At 43.7% G+C, this 6,000-nt stretch overlaps 1 protein-coding gene across 5 annotated transcripts in view; it reads right to left on the reverse strand.

The window, feature by feature from the left end:
• The window catches only part of SYNDIG1 (synapse differentiation inducing 1), a 195,684-nt gene that overhangs the window by 141,890 nt on the left and 47,794 nt on the right, over positions 1-6,000 (reverse strand). The gene's annotated exons all lie outside the window — the stretch shown is intronic.

Below are 6,000 nucleotides of genomic sequence, written 5' to 3' on the forward strand. Positions count from 1 at the left end.
ATGTGAAAAGAATGTCATTTAGAAATTCCAAAAAAACACACACAGCCAGAATAGGTGTATAGGAATTCCATCGGTCCCAACATGAAGCAAAACAAAATTTCCCGTCATTTTACACAGCTGTGGAATTTAAAAAGACAGAATCCATTTGACCTGGACACTATTATTTTCCTTTATATGGCACAGGGGTTATGATTCAGGAGCTGAATACAGAGGGAATATTAACTTATTACCAAAACTTGGGTTTATAGCTATAACATTTACAGAATCATGACAATAAATGTTTAGTAATTTAACATTTAGAATCTACATATAAACCCAACGTAACTGAAAACCAGAATTTAAAGGTGCCTCACCCTGACCAAGTTGTCATCATTGCTGTTGCGGTCATCATCATCAGTTTGATGAAGAGTTCAGCTTCTCTTAAATCTCAAGCATCGTGCTAAACTTTTAATAAGGACTATCCTGTTTAATTTTTATAACAACCCCACTACGTAGGTATAGTTATTATCCTTCCTTTTGCAGATGTGGAAACTGAGGCATCAAAAACTGAAGCTACCTGCTTAAGGTCTTTCACCTATAAGCTGCAGAGCTGGATTTCACAGCCAGGAAGCCTGACTTTAGGGTCTGACTCACAGCCAGTAAGCTGGACTCACTCATTCTCATGTACAATTGAAGACACAGCCAACCTCACTAGGAAAGTGATACAGTTTGGACGTGTGTCCCCTCCAAATCTTGTATTGAAATGTGATCACCAGTGTTGATGGCAGGCCTAACAGGAGGTGTGTGGGTCATGGGGGTGAATTCCTCATGAAGGGCTTGGTGCCATCCTTGTGGCAAGGTGTGAGTTCTTGCTCTGTTAGTTTACATGCGAGCTGTTTGTTTAAAACACCCTGACTTCTCTCTCTTGCTCCCTCTCACCAGGTGACATGTTGGCTGCCACTTCCTCTTCTGCCATGATTAAAAGCTTCCTGAAGCTTCCCCAGAAGCCAAGCAGATGCTGGCACCATGCTCGTACAGCCTACAGAACCACGAGCCAAATAAGCCTCTTTTCTTTACAAATGCCCCAGCCTCTGGTATTCCCTTACAGCAACACAAAACGGACTAACACAGAAGGCCAATGGGGAAGAGAGAAGCAGTGTGGGTAAGCATGCCAACCACAGCCTCATCCCACAGAGTGAGGAGATGAATACAACAGTAACCAAGGGAAGGACTCAAAATAATACATCACTAAGAAGTTGGGAGAAGTGGCGAGGAGATGGGCAGTAGTGTAAGTGAACTAAATTCTAACCTTAAGTGAACTAATCTCCATCCTTTCAAAGCAGGGAGTCCACTGGTAGAATTTAAAGCTAACGGATCAAGAAATAACTTGATGTGGCCAGGTACATGGGCTCATGCCTATAATCTCAGCACACTGAGAGGCAGAGGTGGGAGGATAGCTTGGAGCTAGGCGTTGGAGACCAGCTTGGGCAACATAATGAGACCCCACCTCTACAAAAAATTTTTAAAACTGGCCAGGCATATGTACCTATAGTCCTAGCTACAAGTGGGAGACTAAGGCGGGAAGCTGAGGCTGATGCCGGAGGATCACTTGAGCCCAGGGGTTTGAGGCTGCAGTGAGCTATGATCATGCCACTGCACTCTAACCTTGACAACAGAGCAAGACTCCATCTCTAAAAAGAAAAAAGATAGAACAGGATGAACACAGCTGTCAGGGTATGGCAATAACAGTCAAAAGAGGAAGGTGAGCAGGAGCTGCCTCTGAGGAGTGTCTGGGCAAATGAAGTGATATGTTAGGGGCCAAGGGGAAAGGTTTGTAACTTTCATTATTATTTTGGGGTATTACTTAATTTTTTTTTTTTTTTTTTTTTTTTTGAGAGGGAGTCTTGCTTTTTTGCCCATGCTGGAGTGCACTGGTGCGATCTTGGCTCACTACAACCTCTGCCTCCTGGGTTCAAGTGATTCTCCTGCATCAGCCTCCTGAGTAGCTGGGATTACGGCCATGCGCCACCACACCCAGGTAATTTTTTTGTATTTTTAGTAGAGACAGGGTTTTGCCCTGTTGGCCAGGCTGGTCTCGAACTCCTGACCTCAGGGGATCCGCCCTCCTCGGTCTCCCAAAGTGCTAGGATTACACGCGTGAGCCACTGTGCCTGGCAAGGTGCTACTTAATTTTTAAATATACCTTTATTATCCTAGCCAGAATAACCATAAGAAAATAGTCTTTAAAATTCATATTATTGTGGAGAAACTGGAACCCTGTGCGTTGCCAGTGGAAATGTCAAATGGAGCGGCCACTGTGGAAGACAAGACGGTGAGTCCTCAAAGATTCAACGCTGAGTTACCATACAGCAGCCATTCCACTGCTGAGTATACACTCCCCAAAATGGAAAGCAGGTGTGATTGTGTCACTGTACTCCAGCCTGGGCAGCAGAGTAAGGCCCTGTCTCTTAAAAAAGGTTGAAAGCAGTGACTCCAACACAGATTTGGGGACACTGAAGTGCATAGCGTCATGATGCAGAAGTAGTCAGAAGGTGGAAACAATGAAAACGCCCATTGACAGAGGAATGAATATGCAAAATATGGCATATGCTACCCTGGATTATTAGTCAGCCTTCAAAATAAAGCAAATTTTCCTCAGTGTTACAGCATGGATGACCCTTGAAGACAATATGCTAAGTGAAATACGCCAGTCACAAAAGGTCAAATACTGTATGATTCCACTTATATGAGGTACCTAGAGTAGTCACACTCACAGACAGAACACAGCTGCAGGGGCTGCAGAAGAGAGGGAACGGACAGTTACTGCTTAATGGGGACAAGGTCTCGGTTTAGGATCATGGTAAGTTCTGCAGATGGACGGTGGTGATGGCTGCATAGCAACGTGCATGGATTTAGTGCCACTGAATTGTACATTTAAAAAGGAATAAAATGGTATATTTTATGTTACATGTATTTACTACAATAAAAAAGGACTTTTCTCAAAAAAATAAGAAGTAACAATGTTGGTGTACAAGCCAACATCAGTAGGTACAAGTATACAAAGGCACAAGTATAGTACCTTGAACTTACTGGAATTTTTTTTTTTTTTTTTTGAGACAGAGTTTCTCTCTTGCTATGCAGGCTGGAGTGCACTGGCGTGATCTCAGCTCACTGCAACCTCTGGCTCCCTGGTTCAAGTGATTCTCCTGCCTCAGCCTCCTGAGCAGCTGGGATTACAGGCACATACCACAGCGCCCAGCTAATTTTTGTATTTTTAGTAGAAATAGGGTTTCGCCATGTTTCCCGGGCTGACCAAACTCTTGAGGTTAAGTGATCCGCCTGCTTCAGCCTCCCAAAGTGCTGGGATTATAGGCGTGAGCCACCGCACCCGGCCTGAACTTACTGGAATTTGATGTAAGTTAGTTCTTCACTTTCTGGAAAATATAAGAACCTCAAACATATTAATTCTGATTACAATCTACCAATTTAGTACTGTAGTACTATTGTTGGCTTTATTTTAAATTATATATAATATACATATACTATTATGTAAGATATAAAAACATATAAAATTATATATTAAACATATATAAGCACCACAATATTTTGTTAGTGTTTTTTCTTTATTCAGTCAGTATTCATTTAGATTTACCTATATACATAAAAGCATGCTCAGGGAAAAGCCTCGTTGGACTCCGTCAAGGGTCAGAAGCCCCTGACTGTGAGGTGCATCACTCTTTCAGAATTTCAGAAACAAGAACAAGTGAAAAGAAAGAATTGTGCATCCTAGAATTGGAGAAATGCATTATTAAATAGAAAATAAACTAAGAGAGAAAGAACCACAGACTGCAACACTACTCAGAACATTCCTTAGCATAGGTTAGTTACTAAATGAGTTTAATCTACAGTGATAACATTGTGTTTTTTTTGTGATGGCGGCGGTGGTGGGGTGTGTGTGTGTGTGTGCGCGCACGTGCGCGTGTGCATGTGTCTGTCGAAGGCAGAGAGAGAGAGGGAGAAGGAGAAGGAGGGAGAAAGAGAAAGAGAAAGAGAAAAATCCACTATGCACTGAGGGTTGCATGAGTAATACAAATTTACCAAAAGATCAAAGGAGCCACATGGCTGCCTTTCTCTGTAGCAATAATAAAGGCACGTGATAGAGAGCTGGGATGTGGATTGGCTGTTGCCAGGATCCATTTTGTGGACGAGGGTAAAAAAGAAACTTGAAGAATACTATGCTTCTAACCTTCCCAAGTTCACAGAAGTGAACCCAGAAGTGACAACATGGCCAGCTCATCATTCACATCATAAATGATCTATTTAAAAATCCTTAGGGTGCAACATGAGATCTTAAGTACCCACAGAAACAAAATGGTGGCATGACTTGCTTTTTCCTGTGCCATTGGTTTTTACTAAACCTCAGATTTGCTGAAATAAACCAAACGCATAAAAACAAAAAGTGACTGTTTCTCACATTTTTCCTGTAACTAAGTGCTTCTTCAATATGGAAGCACAGTTTCTTTATTACAAAAGGTTCAGAAATGACTACACAATCTCACGGACAATATCGTGGTCCATCTTCTAATTAATTAACATCATAAGCTCTCACACTGCTTCCTGGACCTGTGCATGAGAAACAGAGCAACAGCTCAGTCTGGGAAACGTAAAAAATATCAGTAGCTGAAATTAGTTCATCAGCGTGCTGACTGATGAGAAAATGAGTCATATTTCAATCCAGCATTTCCATGCTAATATCTCAAGTTTATTCCTGGGGCCATTTGCTCTTGAGTTATTCTCTGCCAGCTAGTAATGGGCTGTGCGGCCCTAGCAAGGTCAAGAAACCCAAATTGGAAGAGGGTACTCACTCCAGAGACCCTGCTGGAGCACCCTGCTTCCTCGGGGTGTGTCTGTGGTTGCCAGAAGACAGGTGGTGATGGTCCTCGTTGTTGTCACCAGGATGCCAACAGACAGAAACTGGTTTCTCCTGGTAAATTCTTTTATGTTCTGAAGACCATGCTTTCACCAGTGAAACATGGAGCTGGGAGGTATGCTCAAGCGGTGAATATGGAGATAAGTCCTCTGTGATAGCCTTAGGGCCCTTGTGAATCAATACTAGCAGGAAGCCAGAGGCTGGGACACAAGCAGGGCCACCCAGGAAGCTGCTCCCGGCACCTTCTGCCCAGATCGTCACAAGAAGTGAGCTTTGTTTTGGAACAAGGAATTTCTCTTGTACAAAAATACTTTTCTGAAAGATTAGCTGAACCCCCAGACAAAAAGTGCAATTTAGTCCTGCTGGTGACAGTGTTGCCAACAGGACAAGGATAATGCCCATAAACCGTGTTTCCACAGCAGAACCCTCCTGCAGCTGCAAAGCTGCCCTCGATCCCTGCTTCTGAGCCACGCCCTTTCTCACAGTGGCAGTCCCAGCCCTTACAGCTCCTCCACTGCCTGCACAGAGACTGCAAAGAATCCCCATTGCTAGATGTCGCTGTTTCTCCCTAGTACCAGTCCAGCGCCGGCCACTCCCCTGCTTGCTCCCGAGAATATTATTTAGCACAGGCCCCCATCCTTGAAGAACCCTCTCCTCCTACTGAAGATGCTCCCAAGATGCCATGTAGTCCATTTTCTTGCTGCAGCAGCTAAATTCAACCAATTTCATTTGACTATAAAGTGTGCTTCTGTTGGTCTTTGGCTAGTGGGCGTCAATGAAAGTGAGCCTCAAAGTCCTAAAAAACAGCACTTTGTGAGGCTGAGGCGGGTGGATCACGAGGTCAAGAGATCGAGACCCATACTGGCTAACACGGAGAAGCCCCATCTCTACTAAAAATACAAAAAATTAGCCGGGCGTGTTGGCGGGCGCCTGTAGTCCCAGCTACTCGGGAGACTGAGGCAGGAGAATGGTGTGAACCTAGGAGGTGGAGCTTGCAGTGAACCGAGATCGTGCTGCTGCACTCCAGCCTCGGTGACAGAGCGAGACTCCCTCTCAAAAAATATATATATATATAAAATATTTTCTCTAAA

The sequence above is a fragment of the Hylobates moloch genome, unplaced genomic scaffold (genome assembly GCF_009828535.3).
Source record: "Hylobates moloch isolate HMO894 unplaced genomic scaffold, HMol_V3 SCAFFOLD_21, whole genome shotgun sequence".
In the NCBI taxonomy this organism is placed as follows: Eukaryota; Metazoa; Chordata; class Mammalia; order Primates; family Hylobatidae; genus Hylobates; species Hylobates moloch.